This window comes from Papio anubis, chromosome 1 (assembly GCF_008728515.1).
Source record: "Papio anubis isolate 15944 chromosome 1, Panubis1.0, whole genome shotgun sequence".
NCBI classification, from domain to species: Eukaryota; Metazoa; Chordata; class Mammalia; order Primates; family Cercopithecidae; genus Papio; species Papio anubis.
Genome location: NC_044976.1, coordinates 3,165,078 through 3,180,440, shown reverse-complemented (window position 1 = coordinate 3,180,440; position 15,363 = coordinate 3,165,078). Strand labels below are relative to the sequence as shown.

The following is a 15,363-nucleotide window of genomic DNA, read 5'->3' as shown; positions in this document are numbered from 1 at the left end:
TCTGAAAGAAAACATAAGAGAATCTAATCTTGGGACAGATAAAGATTTCTTAAAACAAAACTGCTAACCAGAAAGAAAAATAAAGATACAGTGGACTTCATTAAGAAGTTCTGTTAATTCTGATTATCAAAAGACTATTAAAAGATTAAAACTCCAGGCCAGGCATGGTGGCTCACGCCTGTATTCCCAGCATTTTGGGGGGCCAAGACAGGCAGACCATTTGAGCTAATGAGTTTGAGACCAGCCTGGGCAACATGGCAAAACCCCATAGCTACTAAAAATACAAAAATTATCCAGGCATGGTGGTGGGTGTACCTGTAGTCTCAGCTACTTGGAAAGCTGAGGTGGGAGGATGGCTTGAGCCTGGGCAGAGGTTGCAGTGAGCCAGATCATGCCATTGCACTCAAGCCTGGGCAGTAGAGCCAGATCTTGTCTCAAAAAAAAAAAAAAAAAAAATCCAAGCCACACAGTAGGGGAAGCTACTTGCTATACACACATCTAACAATGTACTCATTTCCAGAATAGATAAAGAACCCCTAAACATGAGCAAGAAAAAGGCAATTTTATAGAAAATTGACAAAAGCTTTGAAGAGACACTTCAACATGAGGTAGACACACATGGCAAATAAATATAATAAATGTGGTCACATTCATTAGTCAGGGAAATACAAATTAAATCACACTGAGATACAGCTATGTCCCCACCAGAATGACAAAAATAAAATAACATAAAATTAAACAGAATAGCCCAGATGTTGGTGAGTGACATGGTTTGGTTGTGTCCCCACCCAAATCTTATCTTGAATCGTAGTTCCCATAATCCGCACGTGACACAAGAGGCACCCAGTGGGAGGTCATTGAATCATAGGGGCAGTTACCTCCATGCTGTTCTTGTGATGGTGACTGAGTTCTCACAAGATCTGATGGTTTTATAAGGGGCTTCCTCCCACTTGGCTCTGCACTTCTCCTTGCTGCTGCCATGTGAGGAAGAACATGTTTGCTTCCCGTTCCACCATGATTGTAAGTTTCCTGAGGCCTCCTCAGCCATGCTGATCTGTGAATCAATTAAACCTCATTCCTTTATATATTACCCAGTCTCGAGTATCTTTTTATTAGCACTGTGAGAACAGACTAATACAGTGAGGAGCAGGGGCGTCTGAAGCTCTCATGCACTGTGGGTTGGATGTAAATGGGTGGGATGTAAATGGCATTTTAGAAATGGTCTTCAGTATCTGCCACACAGGAGTTGCATTTCCCTTACACCCAGTCCAGTGTGGGTCAGATAGCCTCCTGTATCTTCTCACTGTCCTCTTTGGAATTCATGATCTACAAATTTGACACAGCAAAGAAAGAGAGGGTTGTGAGAGTGTGGAGCAAGTTTTGAAGGGCCAGGATAGAAAATAGCTCACAGGACTCTGCTCAGCTTCTATTGCCCAAACTTGGTCACTGGGCCCAACCTAAATGCCAGAGAGTGAGGACTACAGGCAAGTAGGTAGTCCTCTGGTGGTGCAGAAAAGCACTAGATCTCCACATTTCACATGTCACTAAAGTAAATTCAGGTGACTCAAAGATGTAAATGTTAAGGAAGTGTTAGAACAGAAAATAATCATTGCTTTTATAATCTTAACAGCAACAGAAAAGACTTTAGCAAATACATTAAAGTCCAGAGGCTATCAAATAAAACTTAATATTTGGTTATACAAAAATATAAATTTTCTGTAGAGCACAAAAGTCAAAAAACAAATAAGCTGCAAATACAAAAAAGTAACAAAGGAAAGGACAGGGGAAGTGAGAAGAGGAAGAAGAAATGAGAAAGAGGCAGGAAGGGAGGGAAAATAAGAAGGAAGGAAAAAGATATAACTCACATGACAGATAAGAGCTAATTTCATTTAGGCATAAGCAGCACCAAAAAAATCAGTAACAAAATGACCAACTACCCAGAGAAAAAGACAAAGAATAAGAAATAACAGTGCACGGAAAAGGAAGCACACTTTTTTAAAAATAAGTGTAATGACTTTCAACTTACTTTTAATCAGAGAAATGAAAAAATTAAAACTCCAGGGAAGTATATTTTCCCTTATCAGATAAGCGATGGCCAAAATACGAGCGCACAGCCCTACCCAAAGGTGTGCCGGGCACAGAGTGGACCAGGAAAACCTCTATGAAGGTCAGCTGGCCACAGAAAGGGCACAGCTTATTTTAACCAGAAATGTGCTTCTAGGTGCTAATCCTTTAGAGTGTACTCACCCAAGGATGGAAAATGCTGTGTGTACAAGGCCCTTCATTACAGCACTGTTTGTAAGAGCAAACGGTACAGGAAACAATCCACATGTCTATCCACAGAGGGTTGGTGCATAAGTCAGGATACAGCCACATAAAGGACTACTTGGTCACCAATGAAATGATGATGTGCATCTACATGTTTAGCTTCAGAAAGACCTCTAAGACCATATTAAATGAGAAGAGAAGCACAAGACATGTGGTACACCCCAACTGAGTGGGAGCAAAGGGGGCACAGAATCAAAGTCCACAGAATGCATGCTTGGCTATCCCAACTTCCTTAAAGGCTGATACCCAAGAATGTGGGAAGAGAATTGCAAGGCACCTGGGAGGCTGGGAAACAGTGAGGGGGACTGATCTCTCTCCAGGTACCCTTTGTATGATTCTAAGTTAGATCATATGCATGCATACCTCTTCAAACTAGACTTTTTAAAACAGAAAAAAAATTTTAAGAACCCTACTGTTCTAGTCCATTCAAACTGCTACAACGAAATACCATAAACTGGGTGTCTTTTACACAAGAGAAATTTACTTCTCACAGGTCTTGATCCCAGCACCAGGATCAAGGTGCTGTCAGATTCCGTTTCTACTGAGGACCCGCTTTCTGACTCACAGATGTCATCTTCCCACTGAATATTCACATGGTGGAAGGAGTACGGAGTCTCTTTATAAAGGCACTAGTCCCATTTATCAGAGCTCCACCTTCATGACCTGATCACCTCCCAAAGCCCCCACCTCCTAACACCATTGCACTGGGGGCTAGGATTTCAACATATGGATATGGAGGTTCAGACCAAAGCATTGCACCCTGCACCCCCCTCCAAATTCAAGTCTTTCTCCATGAAAAATACACTTATTCCATCCCAGTAGTCTCAAAAGACTTAACTCATTCCAGTATTAACTCAAAAGTCTAATGTCCAAAGTCTTCTCTAAATATAATCTAAATCAGATATGGATGAGACTACAGGCACCATTCATCCTGAGGCAAATTCCTCTCCAGCTATGAACTGGTGGAATCAAATGTACCACGTGGTTCCAAGATACAGTCGTAGGACAGGTACAGAATGGACATTTCCATTCCAAAAGGGAGGAACAGGAGAGAAGAGAGAGACAGCTCTTGAGCAAGTCCAAAGACTTAAGACTCAAGGGAGATCTTCTTTAGCTCCAAGCTCTGCCCTCCAGGCCAACTGCAGCTGTGGGTCGATCTTCTGGACGCACTGGAGTGGAGGCTCCATCACCAAAGTTTTGCCATGCAGGGGATTGAGCTCCATGCCTCTGAGTGGCCCTGCACCCATGGCTCCACTGGGCATCGTTCTAGTGGTGCCCCCACCCTCTCTACTTCAGCCCCAAGACTGTTCAAGGCATCCTTTAAAATTTAGTGTATTAGTCTGTTCTCATGCTGCTGATAAAGACATACCCAAGACTGGGTAATTTATAAAGAAAAAGAGGTTTAATGGACTCACAGTTCCACGTGGCTGGGAAGGCCTTATAATCATGGTGGAAGGCAAAAGGCACTTCTTACATGGTTGCAGGCAAGAGAGAATAAGAGACAAGCTTAAGGGGAAACCCCTTATAAAACCATCAGATCTCATGAGATTTATTCACTGCCATGAGAACAGTATGGGGGAAACCACCTCCATGATTCAGTTATCTCCCACCAGGTCCCTCCCACAACACGTGGAAATTATGGGAGGTACAATTCAAGATGAGATTTGGGTGGCGACACAGCCAAACCATACCATCTAGGTAGAAGCAGCCATGCCCCCACAGCTTTGCTGGGTGTGGTACACATTGCTAAGCCCACCAGAGTTGTACCTGGAGTGCCCAAGGAGTGTAGCAACAAACTGTGGGGAGTGGAGCCCATGATGTGAGGCAGGGCAGGGCAGTGGGACCCCCCACTTTGATATCACCTTCCCCCACAAGACTGAGCACAATAGATTTAGATCTGTGTGGATTTGAATCCCACTTCTGGTACCAATTTTCTGTCTTAGTTCGTGCTATTATAACAAAATAGCATAAACTAGATGGCTTATAGACAGCAGTAATTTATCTCTCTCAGTTCTGGAGCCTTGCAAATCCAAGGTCAAGGTGCTGGCAGATTCATAGGTTTATAGGTGGCACCTTCTCACTGTATCCTCAGATGGTGAAGAGGTGAGGGGTCTCTCTTAGGCTTCTTTTATAAGGGCACTAATCCCATTCATGAGGGCTCCACCTCCATGACCCAATAACTTCCCCAAAGCCACACCCCCTAACATCAACACCTTGAGGGTGGGAATGTCAACCTACGAATTTTAGGGAGACAGAAACATTCTGATCATAGCACCCACTTATCTGGAAGCCATAGATGTCTCAGAACCTATGCACTTTTTTTTAATTACATTCCTATTTTATCTTTCCTCCAAAGAGCCAAAGGCACTTCTCCAAGTTTCCCACACTTTGAAAATACAGCCAGAGAAATAATTTTAGTCTCTGGGAGACAGGCCCAAAGGGACAGCGTGATGGGGTGAGTCGGTCTGAACTCTGCCCTGTGTCTCTCTGACCTCTCTCATTTTGATTTATTTTTTTCTTTCTTCCTGACAGTGAATGCAGCTAAGTGGGGAAACACTGTCCTTCCTTCCTGCTGCTATTTTCAAACAAACAGAAGTTCGGAAATACATGAAACCAACTCTGTGTTTGAACAACCCCAGGAAATGCAGTCCAGTACCCTGATACCATGATTTGATTCCATGATTTGACTGCGAGGATTTAATTTTATCAGCAACAGACTGAGGTGGCTGGTTTGAAGAAGCCCAAGTATCTTACAGAAGGGTATTATTTTTCACAAAGTTGCTTATCCCAACAAGGATTACATTTTGATGAGAAAGATCATCTGTTTTTATTCCAAGAGACTTTCAATAATATTACAATTCCGTAAGTTCTTGGTAATATTGTAAGAGAGCTGATAATACATTATTTCCATGCTAAGTTTCTATAATAATACACTCAAGTGTTAACACTTTGGAAGCTTCAAGGAAGCTTGCACAATTACAGGGGAAACAATTGCATGATTTCTACAGAAAGCACAGCTGTCAGACACAAGAGAACATTTCAATACATCTCCTCCAACACCTGTGTTTATTTTCAAATGCATATGTGTTTTCACTAGGGAATAAGGGAACAGAGGAAAACACATCAGACAAGTTGAACTGACTTGCGGGGGATTTGAATCAAATTGTCTGACAGTTGCCCACGCCAAACATCGAAAACAAATACCAATTAGAAACCAATTATTTATAGGACCAAAAATTGATAATTAACAGAAGCAAGGCTGCAGCTTGCTAGACAAAAAGACATCTCCACAAGAAACTCCCTATGGATCTGGAAAAGTAAAATGAAATTGGTGATATTCAACTGACCCACATTGGTACAAGGACAAGGGGACACGGAGCAAATCGTGACAGATGTGGGCCCATGTGGCCATTTGATCATAGTCCCAGCAGGGGAGCCGCAATTATTTCCACTTTCCAGGTGAACTCAAAGCTTCTTTCAGGCTATTTCCGGCAGCATTAGGCGAAGGAGCTGGCAATGGTTGGGGTATGGAAGATGGGCACCAATAGTGTTTGCCTGATCTTGCAACTTCTCAGCCTCCTTGTCAGGTGTTACTTTTTAACTTAAATTTATTTGGGGTGGGGAGAATATCTATCCTGAAATCCCTTTGGTCAACTTGGGAAAGGTACCAGAAAACACAAGACCTGGGCATGACTCCCTTCTGCTCCAGAATCCATCGAAGTGAGACAGCCCCCACATCTGCCCAGGGCCATGGGCACCCCAGGGTCCTGCAAAGGGAAACAGAGTAGAAATAGAAGTTGTGTCATTTCAAACAGCTTAGTGCCCACTGAGATTTATGCCTTTCCTTTTTTTCTGTTTTAACTTGGGCTCCTTTGTAAGGTAGAGGAAACAGGAAGTGCTGTTCACAGGGCAGTGAGGGCTTTGAGCCAAATAGACTTGGGTTCAAATCCCAACCCTGCCAAATCTCTAAGTTTCACTGAGCTTTGGCTTCCTCATCTGTTAAAACAAAATGGAGCCAGAGGGGTAATACGTTTACATTCATTCTTGGCTTTTAAAACGTATTATGAAATATGATATGCCTACAAAGGAGTACAGATTTATGTATTTGTCTGTATAGCCTAAAGAACAGTAAAGAAGCAAATGTTGTCCAGCCACCCCTCAACAGAAGAAACATCACCAATAATTGAGTGAACCTTCCCTGTTGGATCCCCTCTGCACCCCTGCCAAGCCCACATCATCCTTAATTCTGAGAGCCTCACTGCCTTCTTTTCTTGATACTTTAACACACCTGAATGACTCTCTAAACAACGTGCAGTGTCGCTGTGCAGGTTTTTTCATCGCATGTCAATGGACTCATTCTGTTCTTCTGTAACTTGCTTTGTTCACTGAACATGGTGAATTTCTAGAACTTTTATTTCAAAATAATTGCAAACTTGGAGAATAGCTGCAAGAACTACACAGGTAGCTCCCACCTGCTCTTTACCCAGATTCACTAGTTTCCAACATTTGGCTATACTCTATCTCATCTCCCATGTGTATGTATTTTTATAAGTTAATTGAGAATAAGTTACACACACCATGCCCCTTTGTGTGCTTTTCCTAAAAGAGAGGATATTCTCTTACATAACCACAGTAGAGTTATTAAATGCAGAGAGTTTGAAATCAGCACATACTTTGATCGTATCTTCACCCCTATTCCAATCCTGCTGGTTTCCCTGGTGGTGTTCTTTATAGCATTTCCCCTGTCAGTGCATGGCCCAGTTCAGGTCACACATGACACTGACTTCTTCTGTCTCACTAGTCTCCATCACCAGAACAGTGCCTTGGTCTCTCCTCGTTTTTCATGACATCAACGTTTTTGAATAAGACAAGCAGTGACTCTCTCGGATGGTCCTCAGCCTGGGTTGGTCTGGTGTTTCTTGGTGCTCAGATTCAAGATTCAAGTTATGCATGCCCAGCCAGGGCACTACCTCCGCGAGGCACCTTCAGAAGTCTGCAGTGCCCACTGGCCTCCTCATTGGTGGTGCCAGCTTGGATCAGCTGTCAAGGTGTTGTCTGGCTTCTCCTCCAAGGAAAAACACTTTGAGACCAAACAAATGTCCTCACCAACCCTACCGCTTCAGTTCAGCATTCATGGGTGATTTCTGCCCAAACCAGTCAGTACAAAATAGTGATTTCCCCCTAACTTCCTCTGTATTTATCAGCCAGCATTTTACAACAAGGAAGAGACATCCCTTCTCCTTCACTGACTCATATATTTATGACTATGTATTTGTCTGTTTATCATCAGTGTAGACTTATAATCCCCTGCTGTTCTTATTTATTTTGATGCTCTCATTGCCCTGGATCTGGCCAGTGAGAACCTCCACCGCGTTTTTCCAACACGCCTCCATGGTATTCTGATACAATTCCGACAGGTTCATCCTGAAAAACAATTTCCATCCAGCCCTACAGGGTTCCCACACCTTCCCCGACTCTATGTCCCTATTTTCCTTCAGTCACAGGGAGATCCTCTCTCCCACCACATCAGTATATTTACTCAATCAGTCAGTCCCACAATACACATAAAATGGTTTCAAAGCCGGGCACTGTGGCTCATGCCTATAATTCCAGCATTTTGGGAGGCCAAGGTGGGTTGGATCACTTGAGCTCAAGAGTTCAAGACCAGCCTGGGCAACACGGAGAAACCCCATCTCTACCCAAAATTTAAAAAATTAGCCAAGCATGGTGGCACACACCTGTGGTCCCAGCTACTCAGGAGGCAGAGGTGGGAGGATAGCTTGAGCCCAGGAGGCAGAGGTTGCAGTGAGCCAAGATCATACCATTGCACTCCAGCCTGGGTGACAGAGTGAGACCCCATCTCAGATAAATAAATAAATAAATTTTAAAATGGTTTCAAAACTGCTATACTCTTACCTCCCCAGAAATCAAACCCCCTGAGACAAGGTCAGGGTGAGAAAAATGGAATTTATTGGGTTAAAAAGGAAAAATAGAAAAGCTTTCAGCAGAGTGAGAGGAAAGCCTGTTAACCTGCTCCCACCCCGCCACACAGGAACTCAAGGGACTGGGTCCCTCCCCTCTGCACGTGGCACGAATTTCCGTGGCTCCACCCCTTCCTCCCAGTGCTCAGGCCCGTGGGAGGTTCTCCAGCGAGCCCTAAAACTTGGCTGTCTCAGTGCGTCGCTGCAGAAGGAGTGGCGCCTGGGTGGAGAAGGAGATGGCGCGTCGGTGCAGAAGGTGGTGGCGTGTCAGAAGGAGGTGGCTCGTCAGTACAGAAGGAGGTGGCGCGTCGGTGCAGAAGGAGGTGGAGTGTTGGTGCAGAAGGAGGTGGCATATTGGCGAGGAAGAGTGAGCTTCCCCTTCTAGAAAATGCCAGTTCAAGCCTTGGTTTCTGATGACTTTTCAGGAGCTCTTCGTGTACTATTTCTTTCTTAGTTTATTTTTCATTACAAATCTCTTCTCTAGACCCAGATTTATCTTGTGCCCTGGTGTTTTTACTTCATGATATCTTCTAATAAGGAAGCATTCCTAATTTTAATCCAGCCAAATTGGTCAATATGCACCCTTATTGCTACCATTAATTTTTATATCATGTTTAAAAAATTCTCCTACCCTGAGGTCATAAAGATATTTTCTCTTATTTTCTTCTAAAAGTTTCATTGGTTTTCCAATAAATTTGGAAGGAATAATTTTTAGTTTAAAAAATGAATAAAGTGATAGAAAATCTAGATAAGCCAATATCAATTAAAGAACTAAATCGATTGTCAGAAGCATCACTTCCTCCCTCAGAAAGCACCAATGAGAAATAGTTTATAGGCAATTTTTAACAAACTGAAGGATGGGTAATGCCAGGCTCCCAAAAAACATAATGAAACTGTTACAGAAATATATGTAAGGGGAAGGAAAACTGCCCAACTTATAGTATAAGAGTAGTACAAACTTGATAAGAAAACTGAAAACCAACTACAGACCAATTTGAAATATAAATATAAAAATATTTTTAAATATGTTTGAAGAACAGCAATGCATTTTTTTTAAAAAGTTTTATGGCCGGACATGGTGGCTCACGCCTGTAATCCCAGCACTTTGGGAGGCCAAGACGGGCAGGTCATGAGGTGAGGAGTTCGAGACCAGTCTGGCCAACATGGTGAAACAGTGTCTCTACCAAAAATACAAAAATGAGCTGGGCGTGGTTGTGCGCACCTGTAATCCCAGCTACTGGGGAGGCTGAGGCAGGAGAATGGCTTGAACCCAGGAGGCAGAGGTTTCAGTGAGCTGAGATTGTGCCATTGCACTCCAGCCTGGGTGACAGCAACAGTCTGTCTCAAAAAAAAAAAAAAAAAAAAAGGTTTATATTTCATGACAAAAAAGTGTCCCCTGGGGTGTAAGAATGTTTCAGCATCCAAAAATGTTTTAATACAATTAATATTTACAATTTAAAAAGAAAACATGTAAATGTCTCAGTAGATGCAGATGCTCAACCTTACAGATCATCAGGAAAACACATGTTAAAACAAAAATAAAATTTTCTCCACCCACAGATTAGCAGAAATTATAAATAAAGTGTGAAATTTTGACATTTTTATAAAATGGTGTGCTATGTAGTCACTGAAGTAAATAAAAACGTATGTATCAATGTGGGAAAATCTTTAAAAACCTAATGTTGAGTTTAGAAACTAAGTTTTAGGGTGATACATGATACCATTTTATTAAACTTTAAAACATCCAAAAACATAGTGTTTTTAATGGATGCAAAATTAAGAAGGCATGGCAGTCAGTTGATCAGCACAGGTACAGAGTCCTAAAACCTGGTGCAGGTTGTTAAAATCCGTTCTCTACACATTTGCATGTTTAAAACATTTTTTAATAGGGTACAGTGTTCCAGCTTTGCAAAATGAAAAGAGCTTAGAAGGCGGGGTGTGGTGGCTCACACTTGTAATCCCAGCACTTTGGGAGGCCAAGGCTGGGGGATCACTTGAGGCCAGAAATTCAAGACCAGCCTGGCCAACATGGCAAAACCCCATCTCTACAAAAATTTTAAAAATTAGCCGGACATTGTGATGGCCACCTGTAGTCCCAGCTACTCAGGGGGCTAAGGTGGGAGAATCACTTGAACCCAGGAGGTGGAGGTTGCAGTGAGCAGAGATAGAACTCCTGCACTCCTGGACAACAGAGTGAGACTCCCTCCATCAAAAAAAAGAAGAAGAAGAAGAGGAGCTCAAAAGATTGGCCACAAAACAATGCAGATGTACTCAATGCCACTTACAAATGGTCACAGTGGTACATTGCATCTTATGTGTATCTTACCCACAATTATAAATGTACAAATAAATAAGTATTTTATAATTAAAAAGATGTTAGGAATTAGTCAGAACCTGATAACCTTGCATGCCCCGTTGTTGGTTTCTTTAAGTAAGTTCGATGGACAGTCAGTGATGCATTTTAACAGGGATCAAATTTTATAGAGGCTTGCTGAAGCTGTAGGGAGCAGAACAAATTGGGAGTTGGTGGGAGAGGATGCAAGTTTACCACGATGGTCCAGGGAAGAGGTGCCAGTCAGGAAGAGGAGGAAGAAGGTAGCCCGCTAGAGGGCGCTCATGGAGGAGCCTGAGCAAGCGCCTTCCTCCCAGAGCTTTGGGGTAAGTAAAGAAAATGCATGTAGAAAGTGTCTACCTTGGCCAGGCGCAGTGGCTCATGCCTGTAATTCCAGCACTTTGGGAGGTCGAGGTGGGCAGACCACTTGAGGTCAGGAGACCAGTTTGGCCAACATGGTGAAACCCTGTCTCTACTAAAAATATAAAAATTAGCCAGGCATGTAGGCACACATCTATAGTCCCAGCTACTTGGGAGGCTGAGGCAGGAGAATTGGTTGAACCCGGGAGGTGGAGGTTGCAATGAGCTGAGATTGTGCCACTGCACTCCAGCCTGGGCGACAGAGCAAGACTCTGTCTCAACAACAACAATAACAAAAAGTGTCTAGCGTGACAGAGGTGCTCACCATTGTGATACCATTATCCACCGGAGTCAAGCCAGCTGGAATCGGATATGTGAGTGCAGTTGCATGTCCACTGTTCTAATGGCCAGCAGCACAGAGAGAGAGGCCCCTGCCTGGTGACAGATACGTGGGACCAGATTCCTGCCAAGGGCTGAGGCCATGCCTCCACACCGTTTCTGTCAGTTGTCATTAATCGTGCCTCAGTTCATAATGCAGTTTCGATGGAATGAAATGGAATGATCGAACATTGTGCATCTAATTACATCTTGCACCTGTTAGAACTGCTGATGATTCTAATAGGACCCCAACAGAATACCTGCCCAGGTCCGCACCACCATTTCTGTCATTTTAAAAACATGTTTGCTTTTCCACTTAAAACCTCAGATGGGCTTTGCCCTGCAAGGAGGAAGGCTGAATTGAACCTTGGCCTCCTGAGAGCATGCTGGGTACTGTGGTGAAATGCATTTTGAAGCGAAGGCAGGATTTCACCAGCTGGGCTCCCTTGCTTCCTTCCTGGTGATGTCTCTTGGCCTCTCAGGGCCAGCAGCTGTCACTTTCTACCTCCTCACTACCCACCAGCAGCATCGTGTCGTGAGGGTAGGCTTCAGAGGGGGAAGGGAACTTGTCTTTAATTAAAAGATACCCACCTTGCAAGTTCAGTTTAATAAACACTGCGTGATCCCAGAGTGTGTGTCTATGAAGACATCTCAAACTCTGTATGCCCATATTACCTGCACTCACACCTGAAATCACACAAGTGAGAAAATTCCAAAATCCAAGGCAGGATTCCCCGTCAGACACAATGGCCCTGAGGGACACAAGCTGTTTCCGCGTGCTCATGGGGATGTCGTGGCTTCAGGCACTGGCCTGGGGTCCTCCAGGAGTCCACGCTCACCTTCATTCATTAACTCCCAACCTCAAGGCCGTGTCTGCATCCAGTTCTCAGTGGTCACCCTTCAGGTCTCTGTGTGTGGGGGACAGAGAGGCCAAGACAGCAGGATGGGGAGGCAAGAAGAAAATTAGAAAGTCTCTCTGAGGGGTTTGCTTACCAGCAATTATGACAGTAATTATTAAAACCAAGGTCTCCACTCCTGGGGCCCTTCATGAGTATTCTTTTTTTTTTTTTTTTTTTTTTTTTTTTTTGAGATGGAGTCTCACTATCACCCAGGCTGGAGTGCAGTGGCACCATCTCAGCTCACTGCAGCCTCCACCTCCCGTGTTCAAGCAATTCTCCTGTCTCAGCATCCAGAGTAGCTGGGACTACAGGCATGCACCACCACGCTTGGCTAACTTTTGTATCTTCAGTAGAGATGGGATTTTGCCACGTTGACCAGACTGGTCTCAAATTCCTGATCTCAGCTGATCTGCCTACCTCGGCCTCCCAAAGTGCAGGGATTACAGACGTGAGCCACCTCGCCCAGCCCGTGAGTATTCATTAAGGGAGGGAAGAGTTCAAATTATCTACAATTCTAAACCAACCTTTGACACTAGGGGCCTTGAAAATAGTGTGCTATTAGATGAATTCCCAAGTAAGCCACTAAATGTAGTTTCCCCAACCAGAAAAAGAACATAGATTTTTATGTATATGCCCCCGCAGGGGCCCATGACTTCAGAGAAGTCATCTCAGCACAACTTTGTGGCCTACTCAACTTCACCCATCAGCAAATCGAATGCATGAACATATGCAAGCGTTATCATCAGCTGTGCTTTTCTTTTAGAGGGGTTTCCACATTGGTTTGACGATCCCGGGTTCCCCCTAAGTTATATCTGCACAACTGAAGTATGTTATGTCAAAGGAAAATAAATCTCAGGATCCCAGAATCAGCCAAAGGGAACTGCAGCTCAGCAAAACTGTCTCCCATTCTATTTCTAAATAAGAGAGCTACGAAGATAAGAAAGCTACATGCCTCCCTCATTACCTCCCCACAAAGAAATTCCTTGTGGACCGAGGACAGTCAGAACCGAAAGTCCTCCCTCTGCTCACGTGAGACAAATGCATATCTGATGGCTTCCTCTGCCCTCTTGTTTCACTAAGCCAGACTAAGGTACAAGTGAAGATTCCTGTAAATTGTGTATTCAGCGAAAGGCTCATCAGAAACTCAGAAGAATGCAACCGTTTGTGTCTTATCTACCGATGACCTGGAAGCCCTCCCTCAGCTTAGAGTTGTCCACCCTTTCCGAACCCAACCAATGTACACCTTACATGTATTCATTGATGTCTCATGCCTCCCTAAAATGTGTAAAACCAAGCTGTGCCCCGACCACCTCTGGAACATGTCGTCAGGGCCTGCTGAGGTTGTATCACTGGTGTGTCCTTAACCTTGGCGAAATAAACTTTCTAAATTGATTAAGACCTGTCTCAGATACTTTTGGGTTCACTGTTAAATCAGGCCACACACACCTTCCTAGGTTCAGAAGCGTGGAAAGGGAAGACATATTTGGTTCCCATAGCTGCTGTAACAGTTTACCACAAATGTAGTGGCTTAAAACAACACATGTGTCACCCTGTGGGTGAAAGTCCTAGAGCTCAGACGTCTGCACCGAGTCTTACAGGGACACAGTCAAGGTGTTGTCAGGGCTGGCTCCTTCCAGAGGCTCTGGGGAGAATCAGTTTCTTTGCCTCTTCCAGCTTCTTGGGCCTCCCGTTCTGTGGCCGGCAGCCCCTGCCCCATCTGCAAAGTACATCCTCCTGCACTTCATCGTCACAGCTCCTTTTTCTGGTTTTGTCCCTTTTGCCTCCCTTGGAGGGACCCTGTGATGACATTGAGCCCACCTGGATAAGCCAGGATGGCCTCCCCATCGAGATCCTCAGCTGGGTCCCATCCACAAAGGCCCTTTTGCCATGAAAGGTCACATTCACAGGTTTCCAGGATTACAACGGGGACTTCTCTGGGGGACTTTTAGTCTGCTGACCACAGGTGGCCATGTGGCTACCCTGGCCTCGTGAAATCAGAGTTAGACGTCAGGTTTCCTAACTTTTTCTGGGGTTCCATGCTTGTATGTCTCTTCTGGAAAATACATAAAATCAATGCATCTATCCAATAGGCCAGGGTATCTGCAGTCACAAAGAACCCAAAACTGTCAGTGATATGACCCTACTGAAATCCATTGCTCATTCATGCCAGGTCAGCTGTGCCCCACCAGGGCCACTGTGCTCTCAACTGGCTGACCAATGCGATGCCACCCAGATCAACACATCCTCCAAGATCCCCACAGTGGGGAAAGGAGGGTGGGAGCTTTGAGAACCAGCATTTAAACACTTCACATTTTGGCCGGGCGTGGTGGCTCACACCTGTAATCCCAGCGCTTTGGGAGGCCGAGGAAGGTGGATCACGAGGTCAGGAGTTCAAGACCAGCCTGGTCAAGATGGTGAAACCCCATCTCTACTAAAAATACAAAACTTAACGGGGTGTGGTGGTGGGCGCCTGTACTCCCAGCTACTCGGAAGGCTGAGGCAGAGAATTGCTTGAATCTGGGAGATGGAGGTTGCAGTGAACCGAGATCGCACCACTGCACTCCAGCCTGGGTGACAAAACAAGACTCCATCTCAAAAGCAAACAACAACAATAACAACAAAAAAGCACTTCACATTTCATTGCCAAAGCAAGTCACACAGCCACTTCAAAATTAAACAGGCCCGGAAGCGAACTCTCCACTGGGAGCGGAAGTGGGAGACGTACAGGTGGAAGACATTCTGGCCAATGATACAAATGCCTCACAGACTTAGTGCTGACGGCCTGACTTGGATAATGGGCTCAGATCACAGGTCAGGCACCGTGCAGGCAACAGCAACAACAACAAAGAATTTGGGAAGTCGAATCAAAGCTCATAATGGAAATAAAATGGAAGCATGAGTTTGTTTTGCTAGCAAATGTGGCTCCTCTAAAAAGTCAGCAGCCTGTTTGTCTTCTGTTATCTCCCAAATGAGCAAATACACAGGCGCCCTTGGGCGTAGTTCACAAGGCACCTGGACTTACCCTGTTCTCAGTGACATCTGAGAGCTGGATGGGCCCAATTCCTCCTGGAAATGGCCAAAAACT

General features: G+C 44.4%; 1 pseudogene; it reads left to right on the top strand.

The window, feature by feature from the left end:
• The first annotated feature begins 10,861 nt into the window (after positions 1-10,861).
• Positions 10,862-15,363, top strand: part of LOC101004134 — a 45,867-nt pseudogene continuing 41,365 nt past the window's right edge.